The 23,051-nt window shown below is 38.4% G+C and overlaps 1 long non-coding RNA gene across 1 annotated transcript in view; it reads left to right on the top strand.

The window, feature by feature from the left end:
• LOC145692019 (uncharacterized) overlaps window positions 1-23,051 on the top strand; it is a 108,246-nt gene that overhangs the window by 25,441 nt on the left and 59,754 nt on the right. The window lies entirely within an intron of this gene.

Here is a 23,051-nt window from a genome sequence, read left to right as displayed (position 1 = left end):
TGTGTTACCTATTATAGATCTTACTTCAACTATGCCTCTAGCATATTATGTTTTGCTGAAATCGCAGAAAATTATTAAATTTACTCACTTTATACACTCCAGTTACCTCCCTTACGGGAGATTTATGTAAAGGAAGTCCCGGCCTTAGAGCCCTGTGGACTGTTTCACTAATGTTTTAAATGGAAAATGTTTGAAATAACATTATGTATTAAGATGGTTCGTGACAAAACGGCCGAATTAGCCTGTTTTAATTATAATTGTTTTTCATACTGTTAATGTAATAAGGAAGGATAATCGGCGCATGAGCATATTGAAATTGAATCACAGTATATTAAAATTGAAACAAATAACAAAATTGTCAAAAATATTGAAATGTAAATAGTAAAAATTGAATAAAAACTGAGAGCAAACATCCCCAACACTTAGTGTTTACAGCGCCATCTCTTCCTTATCCCCAATCAATAATTTGTTTTGTTATATTAATTCGAAAAACTTTTCTTCTTTTTATTGAAATCTTGGGATACAGACCAAAGTACTTGTTACCTACTTCAACTAAATTTTCAAAACTCAAAATTTATATTCAGTATTATAATAATAATAATAATAATAATAATAATAATAATAATAATAATAATAATAATAATAATAATAATAATAATAATAATAATAATAATAATAATAATAATAATAATGAGTATCACGAAATGCACTCTGACACAACTACAAAATGTCGTGTAATGCGCTGTGATACAAATACAAATAGCGACATATTACAATGTAAACTGACAAAATCCCAGACCAGAACCGGAAGGACATCATTCACGTAGATTAACAAGATCATTGTGCAGATTTGGCAGTCGCAGGAGAATCTTCATATGAGCACAAAACAAAAAATGTATCCTAATATGCTTTTGAATTAAATTAAAGAAACGCGTGCTTTCATACAATCTATTTGAAAATATCTATTTGGAAATACACAATATGACAGGTTATTAGGGGCGAATCCAGGACGGACTTCTGGGGAGGGCGGTGGGTTGTAATACTGCTACTTAGAGCTACTTTTAAAAGCTCCAAACTCTGGGATGGGTTTTATTTATATATAAAATAAGTTTCCTCTTCTGGGAGGAAGGGGGCAATCGCCCCGATCGCCCCACCCCGGATCCGCCACTGCAGATTATTAAGATAACTCAATACACTTATTACATTCTTCTGATTTTTTATTTACTTTTTCCCACGAAAGCTGCTAAACCTGATAAAAATGCGATTTTCTTCCTCTGCTTGTGACGTTAAGCGAAACACCAACAATAGCACCATTCCGTCTCGACCTTACCCGAACCTGATTGGCTATTCGCTGTGAAGCCTGATGCACTCGAGTTTCAATGAGGAATATAGAAACAAATATCTTCGAGTTTTACGTCCTACGCTTATGCCGGGTAGGCTAAAGGAGACGGTGATGATGAGAAATGAATGAGATAGTGGAATGAAGAAGGTGGGGGGAAATGGGAGAACTCCAAGGAGTCTTACGCACACGGTATTTGTCCACTACAAAGTTTACTTGGCGCGAGCAATATAGAAACAAGGATGCGTACTTTTCTCTTCTTTGCCTGCTCTCTGTTCATGTGGTCACTGGGAATGAAAGTAACAAACTTTGACATCACAGAGCATATTTTTGTAGATGATTCATCTATTGATTTACGTAGAATAAGAGAAGCAAACTCTGATGGCTAAGAAAATAGAGTTAAAAATGGTTTACTGAGAAAGAGAGGAGCAAACTATGACGTCACATTACATCGAGTTGAAAGTGATTTATATATGTATTTACTCAGAATGAGAGAAACAAATTGTGACGACACAGAACATAAAATTAACACACACTTATCTATGGATTTACTGTAAATGAGGGAAGCAAACTATGCAGAAAACATAGCAGAAAATACAATTGGAAAATACTGATCTATGGGTTTACTGAGAATGAGAGAAATAAACTCTGGTGTCAGATAGCATCGAGCTGGAGGCAACAGATTTTAGAATGTATCGAGAGTAAGATAAGCAAACTATGATGTCACAGAACATGCAAATCTTTGAGTTTTACGTCCCACGGTTATACCGGTTAGGCTAAAGGAGACGGTGATGATGAGTAATGAATGAAATGGTGGAATGAAGAAAGTGGGAGGAAACAGGAGAACCCCGAGAAAACCCACGCACACGGTGTTTGTCCACCACAAAGTTCACTTGGCGGGGGCTGGGATCGAACCCGGGACCCCAAGCACCAGATATGAAAGCTCTACCACTGAGCCACCGCAGCCCCCCACAGAACATGTAGTTAACAATTACTGATTTATGTTTTTACTGAGAATGAGAGAAGAAAAATATGACACCACGAATCAATCATCAGTTGGAAGTGATTTAGAGTATCTATGGGTTCACTGAGAATGAGACAAATAAGCTATGCCATCATAGAGCATCGAGTTGAAAATGACTGATCTATGAGCTTACTGAGAATGAGAGTGGCAAACTAAGTCCAAAAACATTTACTGAGAATGAGAAAGTAAGCTATGTCATCATAGGGCATCGAGTGGGAAATGACTGATTTATGAGCTTACTGAGAATGAGAGTGACAAACTAACTACAAAGAATAGAGTTGGAAATGACCTATCCATAGATTTACTGAGAATGAGACAAGCAAGCTATGACGTCATAGGGCATCGAGATGGCAATGAATGGACTATGAGCTTACTGAATGGGAGTGGCAAACTAACTCCAAAGAAATGACTTATCTATAGGTTTGCTGAGAATAAGAGATACAATGGTGTCACAGAAAATCGACTTCGAATGACTATTCTAGACTCATTTTAAAAGAAATAACAAAGGATTTGCTGCTTCTTTTTTTATGTCCATTTGTATTGTTTTCTTACTTTAATTTCAAGCAATTAAAAATCACTTTACAAGGAAATAACTGGTAATGAAAACACATCATTTATCATTTCTGTACGAACTGGTTCAGTTTCTCAGTTGAGTGAGTATACATTACAATACTATTTTGTTTCAATATCGTTCCAACAAAGGAAGAATGTAATCTGTAGCAATTTCGTGCTACATGCAACTGTTTAAAATGTCTGTTTCTATATATTTTTTTAAAAAAGAAAATACAAGTATTTGTCGCTCTCTTCATCACACAAATAATCATCTTTTTAAGTAGTGGCTTGAAATGGTGCCGAAGTGGCGGTGTTTTAAATGTAAAACATGATCATCAAGACATGTCAAAACTTTTTAGCAAGGTCGAGATTGGAAATGGCAACCATGTTTGTGTATTTTACTGATGACTGGGGATTTAAAAAATAAATAAATAAATAAACTTGCGCACAGGTAGTTTGAAATGAAGTGAATATGAAATCTTCAAGTTTTACGTCCCACGTTTATGCCGACTAAACTAAAGGAGATGGTGAAGATGAGAAATGAATGAAATGGTGGAATGAAGAAAGTGGGGGGAAATGGGAGAATCCCGAGAAAATCCATGCACATGATGTTTGTCCACCACAAAGTTCACTTGGCGCGAGCTGAGATCGAAGCAGGGGCTCCGCCCCATTCACCAGAGGTGAACGGGTCTACCACCGAATCACCGCGGCCTCGCAAGATAGTTAAAAAAAAATGTGTATACAGGGTAATTCCAAAAGCCATCCCCAAATTTTAATAGGTAAATGCTCTCTAAGTACAGGAAACAAAAAAGCCTATATCAATATAAACGAGATATCGCGGTGTTTCGGAGATATACAGGGTGAGACAGACACATGCCGCAGGAAATGGAAGCAGAGGGGGATGAACTATCGGTGAGCCTATGAGACTTGTTGATATGCAGGAAACAGTTACCAGCGAGTCGCAGGTGTAGTTAAGAGGGATAAAATAATGAATACGAATACTAGCAGGAAACTTTAGGTAATGGAACCTTGGGAATGATATATGGCTTTCGGGAGGAAGAAGGGACATTGTCTCATAGGGTGGGGTGCTGACTGCCACAGCCAATTATTGGTGCTGATTGCCACAACTGGCGCTGATTGCCAATATCAAGGTGCTGACTGCCACGATGGCGTGCTGACTGCCACGAGCCTAAGAGAAAGTTGCTAGACGTAACATTACCGGACGCCAAGAAGCATGAAAGAAACTAGATGATCCTTAGGATCATGTTGTTCAGACCAACACCTAACAAAGGTAAACAGGTCTCTGTATGTACACTCATGTCCAAAATTATTATCACGTGATCATAAATATGTTGTTCTAGTAATATAATTTGATAACGAATTCGCCCGGTATTTCTTATAATGTTAGTATGTGTATAATCGGCAAAGACAAGTATGTGGTAAATTTCATGTCAAAAGTACAGTAAATAAGACCAATAAAACGAAAATAAAATTTTCTTGTCCATTTAGTTACATTTTATTTTACTCATTATGATTTTCGTGTTTATAATTCTTTTCCTATGAAATTTATCACAAATATAAATTTCCTGATTATACACATAATATAAGTATTAAAAGTACTCTGCAAAATTATCAAATTATATTCTTACAAGAAGACAGTTATTGATATGCGACAATAATTTTGGACATGAGTGTACTTTCAGTTTTGTCAGGGAGCGATGCGTACAACATTGGTACGATTTATGTGTTCTCACTTGAACTCTCTATGTCAGCATGAACTGTTTACAGCTGTGCAAATTGTTTCGAGCAGCTCTTGAAAGTTCCATCAAAAAAGCACTGCTGGCTGTACCTCACAAGGGAAGTTCAGGAGAAAGCACTCGCCTGCAGAGAAACTAAGCATTCCATTTGAAGTCCCAATTCATGTTGATTATAACAAGCTAATAAAATTCCTGTACGGTTGAGAACGGTTCGAGATATTCAACTTGGAAGTTTATATGAGAAAATGAGGCTATACGCATTTATACGCGTTAAGTACATAATTAGTAACGAATATTGACATACGAATTGAAAGCTATCGGAAGTAACAAAAAAAAAAAAAAAGTGTTTCGCAATAACTAACGGGTTTGTTAGATACAATTAGTCATTACATTGTTCACAATAATCATAGGTTAGAGATGGAAATTGATCACTGTTGTTCTTCTGTTTTATGAAGAAATTACGCAGGCAAAATACTCCCTTGCACCATGAACATTTTATATGTGCAATTGTGTTGCATCCGTCAAGAGAACAGTTCGCAGAACCAAAGCAGAAAGCAAATTCGACAAGTGATTCAAAAGTTATAGGCGTATAATTTGTTCGTAACCTGTCTTACAGAACGCAAACTGAAACAATCCAATGTATTGCGGTGATCGGAAGTGATTCGTATGGACACGAACCTTATTTGATTGTTTCGTTGGTACGTTATAACGTGCAGATGAAGAAGATTCATACTATGTACAAATCTCCTGACATAATCTTTGATTGATCGGAATCAAAACACATCAAATGGTTGCACAAATCGTGTGCAATTCTTTGGTATCTTCTCAACCATTAGGTCTTTGCCATCCGTAATGCTACTTGTAATGGACAATTTGTCTGTGAATGGACCCCAGTGATCAAGCAATAGCAAGTTCAAATCATCAGGCTTCGCCATGGGTGAGAATACTTAACGCATTGAAACGTGCATCCACTCATTTTCTTATATAAATTTCCAAGCTGAATATCTCGAACAGTTCTCAACGTACAGGAGTTTTATTACCTGTTGTAATCATCATGAATTGTTCCTTCAAATGACATGCCTATTTCTCTGCAGGCGAGTGCTTCTCCCAAACTTCCCTTGTCAGCTGGCTTCAGACCATCATATCCATTAAATAATACAATAAAACAATTAATATAAACAATGAAATGTGCAAATTGTACATATAACAGAAAAAAACAATCCGTTTATAAACATCCAAGTGTATGTCGTTCCACTTAGTGAGCAACTTTGTAACTTATAGGATGCCACATAGATTTGCTGTGATGATTACTAAATTAATCCCTACTAAATTAATTAATAATCATAAATTTAGTATGAGGGATTAATTCCTCTCTTTCCAAATACAGTTTCTCTCAGGCTCGTGGCAGTCAGCACGCAGTCGTGGCAGTCAGCACGCAGTCGTGGCAGTCAGCACCTTCATATTTGCAATCAGCTACAGTCGTGGCAGTCAGCACCAATAATTGGCTGTGGCAGTCAGCACCCGTAGCAGTCAGCACCTATCCTCTCATAGTGGGCATAGCATTATTAGACTAAGTTATTAAAATGATTACCATCTGCATGATGAGTGCCATGTTTCCTGCACAAATCCGAAAAAATAAACGCTAATAGTACATTTGGGTCACGAATGGCTAATGAGCACACCATTCATCGTTGCTTTGTCAAATTTCGTTCCGGTGACATAGCATTGCAAAATGAGTCTGTTGGGCACCGCCCATTCTCATGTTCGGATGAAATTCTTGGGAATAGATCAGAAAAGTATTCGTGCCATTGCAATCAAGTTAAGGTATACGATATACCACTTTAATTCAGCAGATTTTGTGCAATCAGTAATATGAAAGGATTGAACTCATGAGTGTCATATGAGTTGACGTCGGAAAGCAAAGGTTGCCGTTTGGGGGTTTGTAGTTCTCTGAGTGTAAGGAATAACCAGGAAAATTTCCTGCATCGGATTGTCACTTCAGATGACAAATACATCTGCTAGGAGAATCGTAAAGAGTCAAGGCAACGTTGGGTCGTGATTAACGTCCAGGACGGTTTCCTAAATCACCTCTCCACCCACAGAAGGTGTTGTTGCAGCTATATTGGTCTATTGTGAAAGTGAGTCATTACGTTTTCCTCAGGCGAGTTGCAGGGTGTTATTGCAGAGTGTGATAGCGCACACACTAGTCCCTAAGTGAAGTCTTGACCCGACTACGAAGATCCCATAGCTTTAGAGCTATGGACCTTTAAAGTTAATTTTTGATGTTTTCGGCAGCCTATAACTCCAAAAGGAAGCATTTGTACACCCAGGTTGGTCTATACTTTTTGTCTTACCTTTGTGTCAGGAATCACCTCCCAAATGTCGGTGTTGTTTTGAAACACCTTCTATACAGAAACTTATCAAATGATAGGAAAGAGGCATTAAAAAGTGGATAGACAAAATGCACATGCATGTTATACACTTTACATATCAGTAAAACACCCACATCCATAGACTCAAGCAAACCACTGCGCATTTTCAGTATTAACTCCAAAGTCATGGAATGCTCTACGCAATGTAGTAAAAGAAGCTAAAACATTTAATTCCTTCAAGAAAAAAATAAAAATGTATTTACTCAGCCAATAAAATTTAAGTTCAGGTACCCATGATTTGTATTCTATCACTTCAAACACGTAACTGAAACCAGACTTGAATTGCCACACTTAAAAATAATAATAATAATAATAATAATAATAATAATAATAATAATAATAATAATAATAATAATAATAATAATAATAATAATAATAATAATAACAATAATAATAATATGCATTGTAGAAATATTTCATCACCCACTCCCTCCATTGTCAATGACAAGCATACCTTATTTTGTCTGTTATTTATCGGTTTGTGTTCGTTTTCATGTTTGTATTTGTATGCTTTTTTCCTTATCGCTTTTTTCATTCTTCACTTGTGTGTGTTTTTAAAAGTATCGCTTTTTTCTTTTCTTTTTTTTATCATCTTAATGTATACTTGTATTTTTTGTTTTATATCACCATATCTTTTGTATTGAGTGTGTCTTTTTTGTATAACTATCGTAAATGTATTTCCTTGACAAGGGTTAGGTGGTAGAGCAGCAATATGCGGAACCTCGCCCGCTTGAATAAAGCCTTATTCCATTCAATTCAATTCAAAACACAATTTGCTCTTATTATGTTTCCTTCATATATATGTCATTGCGTATTGATGTAGACTATATGCAAAGGCTCATTGTACTGAGATGATCGTCGAAGAATGTACACAAATCATTAATACGTACAGTATCTAGTTAATTAATTATTAAGCAGACAGATGGCGACACTGATAACACTAATAATTCGCTTCAGTTTCATGAATTACAACCTCATTTATTTCGAAATAGCTAAAACGAATCAATATATAACCAGCATAACTGGTTTTTCAATTAAGTTTATTGTCTAGTTATAACTCGTCCATAACGTAGACGGAGTTCAATAAGATTGTGATCAATGAAAACAAGTTCCCTTGAAGGGTACTGAAGTGTTTCTGTAGCTAAATACATAGGTGAAAATTTCTTTAGAGTTTTTTTTTTTTCTTATCTTCAATGTATTCCAATAGGTCAATTCCTCACTTATACACCTTTTAGACTAATGGAAACAAATGAATAATGATCAGGAGCGCACTCAGAATTTCTGGGGGGTGTGAGGTGCTAGGTGGCCAGAGCCGAAGCTACTATTTACCTAACGACACCAACACAATAAATAAAAAAAAAATGTTGAAGGTGAGTGGCTGGGAATATTTAATTAACTGACGTATTTACATAAAATGCAAATATAAAAATTATAATAAACGTAGTTATTTATTCCCTCTTGGAGATCAGGTTCTCTCCTGTCAGGGCCGCCACTCCCTTATGAATTCGGTAGAGCAAATATTAATTTATTTCTGTAGAACAGCAGATCTCAGGGCCATCTGCATAACAACCATGCTCAAGGATGCTATAAATAGTGAGTCTGTGATAAGTTTCAATTTATGTTAAAAATAAAAAAATCTATAATTTAAATTTTACAGGTAGCAGCCTGTAAATGATATCACTATTTCATGGCTGTTAGTTGTTCTTTTGGGCAGTATTCTCTCTCTGAGCCCCATGCAGAGAGATGGTCAACATACACAATCAAGGGGAAAATGTCTCCTTGAATCACACTCCTGAAACAAAATTGTCATTAGTGCAGGTACTCACCCTACAGCAATTGAATAAACAGTTGTTCCGGTAAGAGCTGACAGATTTATTTTCCATGAAGAAAACAGGCATCTCAACCATAGTAGATGAGATAATATCACTCATTATACACTAATTCTTATCACCTTTGTAGTGCACTATCACATGAGACACGTTACTTATTATTTGATATATTTGATATTTAACACACTTAAAAAAAGAATAAAATGAATGAGAATAAACTGATAACTTGAAAAGGTCTGTCTGACCTTTAAATACAAAAAAAAAAAAAAAACTTATTTGAAATATTTACAGAATATTTATCTCCTCATAATTTTCTAGTTCTCGTCTCTAACAGTTCTAGAGGAGAGATGTATTAAACTGTTGAAGAAACATATTTCACTATTATTTTTCAACTAACAACACAGAGTGAAAATAAAATAAAGAAATTTTATATGCTGATACACTGTTCCAAACGTTACTCGACGTACACAAAGTTCCAATTCGATGACACAGTGTCCTCCAAGATACTCATTCCACCACACGAAAATGTTCTGCTAGAAAATATATCACCTTGAATTTCAAACATTCTATGAAAGAATGTTTAGTAGATCCAATTTTAAACAAGCAAGTAGTTACTTGTAAGCCTTGTGCTGAAATGTCCAAGGACAGGCCCAGTATAATAGCGTTACTGGCCTTGGTGTTATATCTCTATTTGAGATATGCAAGGATATTTATTTTCCCATATTTTGGCAAACTGCAATTTTCCCATATTAACACTGGGAGTTACGAATACGTTTCAATTTATCTGACCTCTACTGAGTGTTCTACGCACTCAGAGACTGAAGAATATCTAATATTGACTTTAAATTTTAAACTTCCATTTTCACTTGAATATAACAGCACCACTGACGTATAACTAAAATTAAGTTAAGTTATACACTGTTTGTCACTGCACTATTTCGTGCTCTTTGATGAATTTTGTTTAACTCACTCGCGATACTGTTGTTCACAGGACAAATCCCGGGGAACCGAACATTGTTCTCACCGTGTCCTGGGTCTCGAACTATGTACTGAAAGTCAGGTGACTTCCTTTAACACTGCAAAACTACCTCTTGTTACTTCACAAGTCTAGCTTCAACTACCTCGTTCTCCACGGAAAACGAGTATATGTTTCGGGCAAAACACAGGAAACGAAGAAACTCGCTTCTTCCAGCACCCTTTGACAAAGGGTTCATGCCTTGCGGCGAATATTGCGGGTGGTCTCCCGTGTCAATGCCCTTCTTCCAGCTACCATCCATAGCCAACTTTACCTTTCTTGGCTGATACGTGCTGCCCCTACCCTGATAGCGGACAACACGGAAGCTTATTGCTCACAGCAGAAACTATGGATGATTTCCGCCTACTTTTGTTTTCCTTTGCTAGTTACATACAAATAAAGCATAGAAACATATGATATTACACATAAAATTAACGTTAAAGATACAAAGATTACATATATATACAATTTATTAACTGTCATCTCCCTCAGAAGCAGCATTCTACCCAAATACTGTGGCAGTCGTTCAAACCGTCTGCTTACTAATGCAGCCATGCTTTCTTGGAGAGAGATTGAAGGAAACATCTTTGTAAATTATTTAATTTTCACAAATACAAGATCTAAGTGTCTTGTTCGATAAGGGAAACACGCTGTTAAAAATAAACAGAATTTTATGCAGTCTTTCCAAGAACGATTATAGCTTAGTACGTAAATATTAATATTAAACACTGAAAATGAGTCAAATTAGAGTATACATTTTCAAATTGGTGTTGCATACTGGGAACCTAGCAAGAGGCTCGCTAGTCAGGTTACTGGTTTTTGGTGAACAAGGGGGGAGGAAGAGACGCTGATGCTAGATGCATAGGAAGTCACACGTATAGAAACCAAAATTTTCACATGTAGACGTGAAAAAGTTTATGGCATTTTAAACAATAAGAACTCCATGTTTCAACACATTGTATCAAACCCAGTGTAAATTCACCAAAGGAAGTCTCTAGGCTACTTCCTGGGTATACGATACTTATTTGGTTTCTATTCTGGGTCTTTCTTTCCGTGTTGAGTTGAGATAGACCTCCCAACCTGTAGTATAGGCGACAGTCAGTCGGGAAAGAAAAAAAAAAACTTTTCTCAGCTCTAGCTCTCTTCCAAGCGTTCAGAAAAATCTCAAGTATGATTCTTATAGAATCTGCTCATTTCCTCTTTAATTAATTCTCATCTCTGCTTTTTAATTCATTATCTTACATTATCCCCTGTTAGTTATGCATTATGCAACAACGATGTAATTACATGCAACCCATGAATACATTATATAAGCCTATAAATGGAATAAAACACAATAATATAAATACAATATACTACAATATTGTATTAATATTTACGTACTATGCTAGGTGTTTCACACTTCATTACTAATAATATCCAATAAATATGCACAGAATATACTAATATTAAGCAAATAATTAAATCACAAATTATCATATTTACATATACATATGCAAATGTGCCCCTCATCTGCATTTTGATATGCAGATGATGTAGACGGGCATCGGCCCTCTACATAAATTTCCCCCCTATGATTCTAGGTGCTGTACTTTCTAGTACAGGACGTAGATCATACGGAGGGCACATTTTTGTTCTAGAAATATTCGAATTTCACAATACATCCAAGGTTAAAAAAAAATCAATGTAATACACACAATAAACATAATAAATGCAAATCAATAATCAAAAGCTAAATAAGAGAATTCAGTGTTCCCTGAATTACATGAACATAAATGACATAAGATCCCAATATATACACTTACACTAATACACTGAAATATACACAACACTAACACTATATACACTCGATGTCACTTCCGGTTGCGTGATGCATATCACTGTGTGATCTGTGTCTTCTCTATGTACCAGTACCACTTTGATCCTTCTCGTCTCTAGAGATGTATGGTTTCAATAGAAACGCATTCCTTGTCATCTTCACTTCTTTAGTCGCTGGATCCCCTAGTGTGTACATGTTTCGACCAGTGGCGGCGACAATCTGCCACGGTCCCGAGTACAAGAGCAAGAGCTTCTTCGATACACCTGCTAGAGCATCCGACTTGGGGAAAACTCTAGTTAGAACAAGATCACCCACTTTGTACTCTACGGTACGGTGTGACTTGTCAAAGTTGCGTTTTCGTGCAGCAGCATTCCTTTTATGGTTCTTTCTAGCAATTTCTACATAGTACTGCACGTCATGGCGCTTATCCACTTCTGGGATATCAAATAGCCTGGCTATGTCTCTAGACATAGACTGCCCAAAGTGGCACTCAAAGGCTGACACGCCAGTGGTCAGGTGTTTGGCGGAATTTAAGCACTTCTCTATCTTTTCCAAGTATTTGGGCCACAATCTTTGGTTATCATGGCACAATTTACGTAGCAAACGTACTGTAGCCTTGACAGCTACCTCTGCCATTTCCCCTTGCGGATAATATGGCGTCGATGTGATGTGCCTGATACCAAGATCTGCTAATTCTGTTTTCCAGCGGTTAGACTGGAAAGGTGACCCTCTGTCTGTTAAGACTAGTTCCACACTAGGATTAACCTTCAGATACTCCTTGAGTTTCCTTATGGCCGTGGTAGTGTTTGCCTTTCTGCATGCATACAAGCCTATTAGTTTGGAGAAAGCATCATAAAATACTAAAACGTAGTGGACTCCCCCAATTCCCTTGGTTAGAGGCCCTAACCAGTCAGCACAGACCAAATAGCCTGGCTTCTGAACTACCACGGGATTCAGTGGTCCCGGACGATAACATTGAGGGGGGTTGCTCTTCTGGCACAGTTCGCAGGAAGCACAAAAACGCCTCACACTTGCTCTCATCTTTGGCCATACGAAGAATTCTGTTAGAAGCGGAAGTAGTTTACTGGCCGACATGTGCCCTCGATCTGAATGGTAATAATCGAGCAGTGGAACTACTAACACTTCTGGGATGCAAATTCGGACTCCTTCCCGGTCACGCTTGCATAAGCGCCCGTTCAATACTTCAAAACGGTGACAAGCACCATTCACTTTTGGTGAGTCCGTTTTCTCTTCGACGTCTTTCTTGATCTTGCCGTAGACAGGATCTGAAGACTGCATCTCCGGTAGTATGGCTATCATCTTCCTCAACTCACATGGGATTTCCGTCAGGATGGACATCAGCGACTCCTGGAGGATAGGCTTCCGTGCAACACTGAGGTCTTCTTCTGTGTGAGGAGGGTACCTAGAGTGATAATCACTCAGATTCTCATTCGACTTGACAAACTGGAATTCGAAATTGAAATTCGAAAGTAACATCGCCCACCGGGTGATGCGCTGGTTTGTAAGTCTACAATAGAGAATAAATTTAAGAGCAAGGTGGTCACTGCGTACTATGAACTTAGTACCAACTAAGTACTGCTTAAACTTAACAACGCCATCTATGAGTCCATAAAATTCCTTCTCCGTTATAGAATAGTTGCGTTGTGCGGCATTGAACACCCGTGATGTAAAAGCAATGACACGGATGTCATCATTGTCATCACGCTGGTACAATAGCGAAGAACACGCAATATCACACGCATCACATTCGAGAATCAGTTGCTTGTCAGGCAGGACGGTTTTCAGAACTACTTCCTCCTGGAAGATCTGCTTAATCCTGTCCATAGCTGCCTGGTGTACTGGTTCCCATTTAAATCTAACATTCTTCTTTAGCAGTTGGAACAACGGATGGAGAACTTCCGAGTACTTCCTACTAAAGCAACGATAGTACTGGCAGTAGCCAATGAAGGAACGCAGTTCCTTCACGTTCCGTGGTGTCCTAAAATCTAACACCGCCTTCACTTTCGCCGGATCTTTGCCGATACCGGATTGCGAAAGATGGAAACCAAGTATGTTCAGTGATTTTCTCGCAAAATTACACTTTTTCAGCCTGAGAGTTAGGCCGCCCTCAGTGAGTAAACCCAACACTCTGTCGAGGTGTACCATGTGATCTTCAAAGCTCCTGTCGGCTAAAATTAAATCATCTACATAAGCGCCGCAGTACTCTCTAGCCTCTGATCCGATTATCATATCTAATGCTCTTACGCAAGAAGCAAGGCTCTGTTTTGTCCCAAACGGAAGTTTTTGAAAAACATATGAAATGCCTTCATGTAGGAACCCAAGATATTTCTGGTCACTTTCTTTGACCTTAATTTGTAAAAACATCTCAGTTGCATCCACGCAGCTGAACCAAGAGTTGTCGCAAATATCTTGGAGAACAGATAGGGGTGGCATAGGTCTGTCGGAGAGATCCCCTGAAATTTTAGCCAAAGCTCTTCCATCTATATAGACACGAATACGTCCATCACTCTTCGGTGTCACTACCAGAGGGTTTATAAAAGCGGTAGGCATCTTCTTGATCACACCCCAGGCCTCCCAACGCGAAATTTCATTCGATACTAAATTTCTGAATTTCTTTGGGTAAGGATACAATTTAGTTTTTATGGGACGTTCGTCCGTTACTCCAACCTCGTGCTCGTAGTTAGTTATGCAACCTGGCTTGATATCAAAAAGCGCCTGGTGCTTTAAAAGTACAGCTTTCAAACTCTCTCTTTGTGAGGCTGAGAGATCTGAGTAGTTGGCGACAAAATCTTCAATATCTGAATGGGAGGCACGTGTGTTCACTTTAAGCCACTCTTCTGGTGGGAAAACATGAACTGCCATTTCTTGGGCACTTGGGAATCTACCATCATCCAAGTTCGGGGCACGAGCAGCCTTTTCTCTGCAGGTCTTATGCTCATTCTGTGCACTAACCCGTATGGCCTTCCGTCCTTCATCTGACGGGGAAAAATTACATTCAAAATTATCTAACTCTTCAATGAAACTATATGGTTTCTCGCACTCACCATTCAATTCTAAACATCGAACTACTAGATCCTCAGTCTCGCAATCTACAGATCTAAATTTGACTTCTACATCATGAGGATGTTTGAGATGTAGAAGGCCAGTATCATAATCTAACACGGCACGAGATTCTGTGAAGAAGTTGGAACCTAAAATCAAAGATCTGTTCAGACCTGATATAATGATGCCTAATGTATGAAATTCCTTCCCATGTATCTGAATGACTAACAGCGTCTGGCCTATGATCGTTGCTGATTTACTTCCGAAAGCAGTCGTAACCCGTATATTCTTAGCACTCAAAAATGCGGGTGTGGGGTGGCTATTTGAGACGGAGTCCCAAATTTCTTTAGACATAGCAGAACAAGTAGCTCCTGTATCTAATAATGAATGAACTTCCTTTCCAAACAAAAGTACATTAATCTCTGGTAGTGAGATGACGTTATTACTTGGTAGTTCTTCATCGCTTGATTCAAATAAATTCTTAAAAATGCCATTGGCCTCTTCGTATACAGCCCTATCTAAATCGATGTGTTCTCCTGTCCTACTTAACAAGGTTAACTTATTTTTGACCATGCCTTCACTAAAATGCTTCTTTGCTATTATATCTGAACAAATATTACAATTTTCCTCTTCTTTTTCTACTACATTATCAAAAATCTCTTTCACTGCAGTTTCACACGTATTTTCATGTAAATGAATGTTTTCTACATTTTCTTCTAAATTACGCACATACTTGGAATTTTTATTTGTCAACTCAGATGTACTCGTGTTCTCCATAGTCATCTTACCGTTGTCCAAAGTACATGCGGACAATCCTCATTCTCTGGGAACAGAAGAAGAGGATTGGTTACTCCTGGTCATGTTATGATTCTGACTGGTAGGAGGAGGCGCCCGGTCATAGTGCTCCAACAGCTGGATTTCCTGGTCCTCGTGACGGAAGGAATTTCCCTGCTGTCTATCCGTTTGGCGCATCCCTCCCCTCCTACCTCGGGCTCCACGAACGTTGTTGTTGTGAGAGGAGTGGGAGTTCCCCCCACGTGACCAGCCAGACGACCCACTTCCGCTGCTCTGGTGGCGATGCGGGGATCGCTGGTGGTTGTTGTTTTGATTCGTGATTTGCTGTCTCTTTCTCTGGTAAGGACGCTGGTTTTCTCTCGTTCTATTCTTTTTACGAGCAGCGTGTTTACCACTGTGGCCAGAGGGGTTATTGTCCTCGTTTTCCATGCTCACTTGGAGCATGTTGACCCCTTTCCTCTGGTTACCCTGGAAGAACTGGTCGCGATTCGTCATCGACGACTGCAGTTCCTGAACAAGATTTAATAGCTCGGCTATTGTTTTCGGGCGAGAAGAGACTATCGCCCTAAACAGCCAGTTCGGGAAATGACGCGGAAGTACCTTTAATAAAGTAGCGTCAGACATCCTCGGCTCTAATATGCTGTTTTTATGTAACAAATCCAGCAGATATTCTGCGGGGGATTTGTGTACACGGGTGTCGAAGTGGGAGGTAAGGATCGTTGCCCTTAGATTTGCGAGTCGCTCCTCACTAAGATAGCACTGTTTAAAGTTATGCACAAAATCTTCATAGCTGTGAATTTTGTTCCTGTTAACTTGAAACCATTGGTAGCAAGTATTCCGGATCGCTCGCGGTATGAAGCTGAGCCTCATCTCATCCGGTACTCCAGTAACCTCAAAGTACCGGTCAAGATCTTGGAGGAAGTTGTATGTTTCGGTCTCAGATTCGTTCCCTGAATACACTGGTAAGGTGACATCCCTGTGTATTAATCCAAAGGCTGTTGCGAGGTGTTGTCTCGTCTCATGATTGCATGAGCGAGACGTCGACGGGACAGGTTCTGTCTCGCGGGATGTAGCGAGGTTCCCCGGTTGAGAACCAGGCAGATCGCGACTCGAGATGTCATTTGGTGACGTTGGTCTTTCCTGTGTGCCGGAGACAGAGATGTTAGCGAGTCTCCCCTCTATCACCTCACTGGTCTCTTTCTGGATGGAGCTCTTCCACTCCTCCATTTTCTTCTCGAGCTGAGCACACACGTCATGAACGGTCTCTTGCATCTGTTGGATGCTGCCGTTACATTCTGACCTTATCTCATCGAGTGGCGTTTCCTGCTCTAATTCCCCCCGGATCCTTGCTAGTTGGGAAGTGAAATTCACTTCCACTCGCCTGACCTGATTATTTAAGGTAAGAGTGGTCTGTTCGACGCGAGACGAGACCTGTCTCACACTGTCAGCAAGTTCTGTGTAATTCTCGTCTAACTGTCTGGCTAAGCTAGAAGCATTCTCTTGAACTTCGTCAATCCTGCTAGAAGTTTCGGTCACACGCGCAGACAGTTCTTCTCTAGCCTGATGTATTTCCCCCCTAAGCTCTGCAGTCGTGAGCTCAAGACGCTCCGTCAGCTGACGCTCACTCTGCTCCAGTCTTGAACTCACAGCCTCCATCTGGAGTTCAAGACGAGCATTACTGGACTCAACTGCCTGTTCTAGTCTCAGATAACTTGATTCTAATGTATTATTGCTTTCCTCTATTTTCCTTTCTAATTTTTCTAATCCCTTGGAACTTTCTCCTAATTTCAAGTTCAAGTCTTCCTTCAAACTTCTATTACTTTCTTCTAATTTTGCTTCTAACTGACTTGCATTCTCCTGAAGTTGTTTCCTCGTACTTTCTTCAAGTTTTTTGACAAGTTCACCTAAAATAGCAGCTACATTTATGGTACTCATGTTCTCCAAAGAGCTACCTACAATAACGGCTGGGCTAGCTTCGCATTGTTCTGTATTTTCTGTGGTCACCTCCCTGTCCTCCCGCAATGGTACTTCCGGTTCCCGACTGTGAACTGGCGGAACCGTATCCACCGCTTCAGCGTCTCCCACTACGCTGACTGGACGCACGCTAGCGCTCTGCGCGTCAATAACATTACTCTCCTCTGAGAGCTCCCCAGCTCTCTGAGCGAACTCTTCAAAAACGAACTCGTTATCCATGTTTCTTTCTCTTCGAGCTTGTGCTCGCGTTACCACCATTAAAAAAAAAAAACAAACGGGCTTACAAGATTTCTTCCCCCCAAAGTTCAAAATAACTGAATTCTCTATTAATGTTAAGACAAAAATATTCAAACATAAATAAATTTCAAACACAAGACACCTACGTTCTTGGAAATTTTCGGGGAGATAAAACAAAACATATACCGAAATTTTACACAAGCCGTATGTTGACCATTTAACGCAAAAACGTGAAGTATCGTGCCCTGCAGCTGGGTAGCCACTTATTGTGGCTAACACAGCACGTGAAGTTCCAGCCCGATAGCTGGGTCGCCACTTATTATTGTGAGGTGCTAGGTGGCCAGAGCCGAAGCTACTATTTACCTAACGACACCAACACAATAAATAAAAAAAAATGTTGAAGGTGAGTGGCTGGGAATATTTAATTAACTGACGTATTTACATAAAATGCAAATATAAAAATTATAATAAACGTAGTTATTTATTCCCTCTTGGAGATCAGGTTCTCTCCTGTCAGGGCCGCCACTCCCTTATGAATTCGGTAGAGCAAATATTAATTTATTTCTGTAGAACAGCAGATCTCAGGGCCATCTGCATAACAACCATGCTCAAGGATGCTATAAATAGTGAGTCTGTGATAAGTTTCAATTTATGTTAAAAAAAAAAAATCTATAATTTAAATTTTACAGGTAGCAGCCTGTAAATGATATCACTATTTCATGGCTGTTAGTTGTTCTTTTGGGCAGTATTCTCTCTCTGAGCCCCATGCAGAGAGATGGTCAACATACACAATCAAGGGGAAAATGTCTCCTTGAATCACACTCCTGAAACAAAATTGTCATTAGTGCAGGTACTCACCCTACAGCAATTGAATAAACAGTTGTTCCGGTAAGAGCTGACAGATTTATTTTCCATGAAGAAAACAGGCATCTCAACCATAGTAGATGAGATAATATCACTCATTATACACTAATTCTTATCACCTTTGTAGTGCACTATCACATGAGACACGTTACTTATTATTTGATATATTTGATATTTAACACACTTAAAAAAAGAATAAAATGAATGAGAATAAACTGATAACTTGAAAAGGTCTGTCTGACCTTTAAATACAAAAAAAAAAAAAAAAAACTTATTTGAAATATTTACAGAATATTTATCTCCTCATAATTTTCTAGTTCTCGTCTCTAACAGTTCTAGAGGAGAGATGTATTAAACTGTTGAAGAAACATATTTCACTATTATTTTTCAACTAACAACACAGAGTGAAAATAAAATAAAGAAATTTTATATGCTGATACACTGTTCCAAACGTTACTCGACGTACACAAAGTTCCAATTCGATGACACAGTGTCCTCCAAGATACTCATTCCACCACACGAAAATGTTCTGCTAGAAAATATATCACCTTGAATTTCAAACATTCTATGAAAGAATGTTTAGTAGATCCAATTTTAAACAAGCAAGTAGTTACTTGTAAGCCTTGTGCTGAAATGTCCAAGGACAGGCCCAGTATAATAGCGTTACTGGCCTTGGTGTTATATCTCTATTTGAGATATGCAAGGATATTTATTTTCCCATATTTTGGCAAACTGCAATTTTCCCATATTAACACTGGGAGTTACGAATACGTTTCAATTTATCTGACCTCTACTGAGTGTTCTACGCACTCAGAGACTGAAGAATATCTAATATTGACTTTAAATGTTAAACTTCCATTTTCACTTGAATATAACAGCACCACTGACGTATAACTAAAATTAAGTTAAGTTATACACTGTTTGTCACTGCACTATTTCGTGCTCTTTGATGAATTTTGTTTAACTCACTCGCGATACTGTTGTTCACAGGACAAATCCCGGGGAACCGAACATTGTTCTCACCGTGTCCTGGGTCTCGAACTATGTACTGAAAGTCAGGTGACTTCCTTTAACACTGCAAAACTACCTCTTGTTACTTCACAAGTCTAGCTTCAACTACCTCGTTCTCCACGGAAAACGAGTATATGTTTCGGGCAAAACACAGGAAACGAAGAAACTCGCTTCTTCCAGCACCCTTTGACAAAGGGTTCATGCCTTGCGGCGAATATTGCGGGTGGTCTCCCGTGTCAATGCCCTTCTTCCAGCTACCATCCATAGCCAACTTTACCTTTCTTGGCTGATACGTGCTGCCCCTACCCTGATAGCGGACAACACGGAAGCTTATTGCTCACAGCAGAAACTATGGATGATTTCCGCCTACTTTTGTTTTCCTTTGCTAGTTACATACAAATAAAGCATAGAAACATATGATATTACACATAAAATTAACGTTAAAGATACAAAGATTACATATATATACAATTTATTAACTGTCATCTCCCTCAGAAGCAGCATTCTACCCAAATACTGTGGCAGTCGTTCAAACCGTCTGCTTACTAATGCAGCCATGCTTTCTTGGAGAGAGATTGAAGGAAACATCTTTGTAAATTATTTAATTTTCACAAATACAAGATCTAAGTGTCTTGTTCGATAAGGGAAACACGCTGTTAAAAATAAACAGAATTTTATGCAGTCTTTCCAAGAACGATTATAGCTTAGTACGTAAATATTAATATTAAACACTGAAAATGAGTCAAATTAGAGTATACATTTTCAAATTGGTGTTGCATACTGGGAACCTAGCAAGAGGCTCGCTAGTCAGGTTACTGGTTTTTGGTGAACAAGGGGGGAGGAAGAGACGCTGATGCTAGATGCATAGGAAGTCACACGTATAGAAACCAAAATTTTCACATGTAGACGTGAAAAAGTTTATGGCATTTTAAACAATAAGAACTCCATGTTTCAACACATTGTATCAAACCCAGTGTAAATTCACCAAAGGAAGTCTCTAGGCTACTTCCTGGGTATACGATACTTATTTGGTTTCTATTCTGGGTCTTTCTTTCCGTGTTGAGTTGAGATAGACCTCCCAACCTGTAGTATAGGCGACAGTCAGTCGGGAAAGAAAAAAAAAACTTTTCTCAGCTCTAGCTCTCTTCCAAGCGTTCAGAAAAATCTCAAGTATGATTCTTATAGAATCTGCTCATTTCCTCTTTAATTAATTCTCATCTCTGCTTTTTAATTCATTATCTTACATTATCCCCTGTTAGTTATGCATTATGCAACAACGATGTAATTACATGCAACCCATGAATACATTATATAAGCCTATAAATGGAATAAAACACAATAATATAAATACAATATACTACAATATTGTATTAATATTTACGTACTATGCTAGGTGTTTCACACTTCATTACTAATAATATCCAATAAATATGCACAGAATATACTAATATTAAGCAAATAATTAAATCACAAATTATCATATTTACATATACATATGCAAATGTGCCCCTCATCTGCATTTTGATATGCAGATGATGTAGACGGGCATCGGCCCTCTACAGGGGGGGGAAGGATAATCCAATACTAGTACAAGCCACTACGTCTAACAAGGAGAAGGCAGACATTGGTAAGTGAACTTCGGGGCCATTTTTTGCGAGGAGGTAGTGCACATTTAAAGAGTTAATATTACAAACTTGGAGAGCGCAATGGGCAAAAATAAGAGAGAAAAACCGTCTTCAAAAGTTTTCTACTCTCTACATATAGGCCTACTGTTCGACGCGCAAACTTATCAAGTGATGGCGTGGGAGAATGGGTAAAACTCATATGCAAAGGGTCCAGGGTTCGATTCCCGTTCGAGTCAATCCTTGTTTTGTTTTTTTGCTTCAACTAATAAAGTAACCATTTGTAAGTATAAATAAAATATTAATTCAGCATATGTTTATAATGAATAAAACAATAGAAATTTTAAAATTACTTGTAAAATCTTTCAATGTTCCATGTTAACTAGCAAGAAAATTTAATCTATTCCGTAAATGTACTGATATCACGAGTTGTATTATGGTTACGACAGTCAACGGCGCCTATTTCTCTGTAAAGTTGGGGGGTCCATTCATAAAAAAGTACATACAACAAAAGCCTACATGTAACAATAAAAAATACATATGAAATACATATTCATAAAAATACATGGGGCCCACATGAGCTTGGGAGGACGGGCCCCCCGTCTCCCCATGATCGGCGCCCTTGACGACAGTCGTTGTGTAATAAATGTTCTTGACGCTTCGTGTCTACATCTGTTGACAGTGTGCGATTTACAAAGGAGTTGAGGGGGAAATCCCCTTTGCTAATACTGGATGTTGCTATAACGAAAGCAGATTTCCCCCTCATTCCCCTTGTAATTCTCACACTGTCAACAGATGTAGACACGAAGCTTCAAGAACATTTTTTACACAATAACTGCAGTAACAATAATATTTACGAAAGAGATTAAATTTTGTTCCTAGTTAACATGGAACATCAAAAGAATTTACAACTGATTGAAAATTTCTATTGTTTTATTCATTATAAACATATGGTGAATTAATATTTTACTTATAGTTACAAATGCTTACTTTATTGGTTGAAGCAAAAACAAGAAAAAAAAAAGAAGCTTGACTCGAACGAGAATCGAACCCGGTACCCTTTGCACTTGAGTTGATGATTCTTTTCCCTCTGCCACGCCGTCACTTGGTAACTTGCGCGTCGTACGATATATGCGTCGAGTAGAAAACTTTAAGACGGTTTTTCTCCGTCATTTTTGGCCATTGCACTCTCCCAGTTTGTAATATTGACTCTTTAAATGTACACTACCACCTCACAAAAAATGTCCCCGAAGTTCACTTACCAAAGTGTGCCTTCTCCTTGTAAGTAGTATTGAGCGGGTATTATTCTTCACTCCAAAAGACGACAAGTAATTGTAGAATACTTCCACATATATTTTCAGGGGAAAAAATGATAGAACTAAATTGTTTTTTTAAGAGAAAAAGTACAGATGAAGTGTAAGACCAAATTTGATGCTATATGAATCATATCCCTGTTAAACAAGTATAGTTTAAAAAAAAAAAAGAAAAGAAAGTGTACGAATGTATGTTGAGTTAGGAAGTAATGGGGGCGGGGCAGAACCGGGTGGAATACCCTGTCGGTGCGCTCATAATCAGCCTGAGCATTACTGAATATGAACATCATGTCCACCATATTCCTCTCAAACCAACGGACATATATATGCCTACTCCGGATTTACCATAGTTCCACTAACTGAATTTCTATGGACGCAACGTTTTTAGGGCCTGATTTTGGACGA

The sequence above is a fragment of the Thermobia domestica genome, chromosome 8, assembly GCF_964235325.1.
Source record: "Thermobia domestica chromosome 8, izTheDome1.hap1.1, whole genome shotgun sequence".
Taxonomy (NCBI): Eukaryota; Metazoa; Arthropoda; class Insecta; order Zygentoma; family Lepismatidae; genus Thermobia; species Thermobia domestica.
This window is presented reverse-complemented; position numbering and strand designations above follow the sequence as displayed.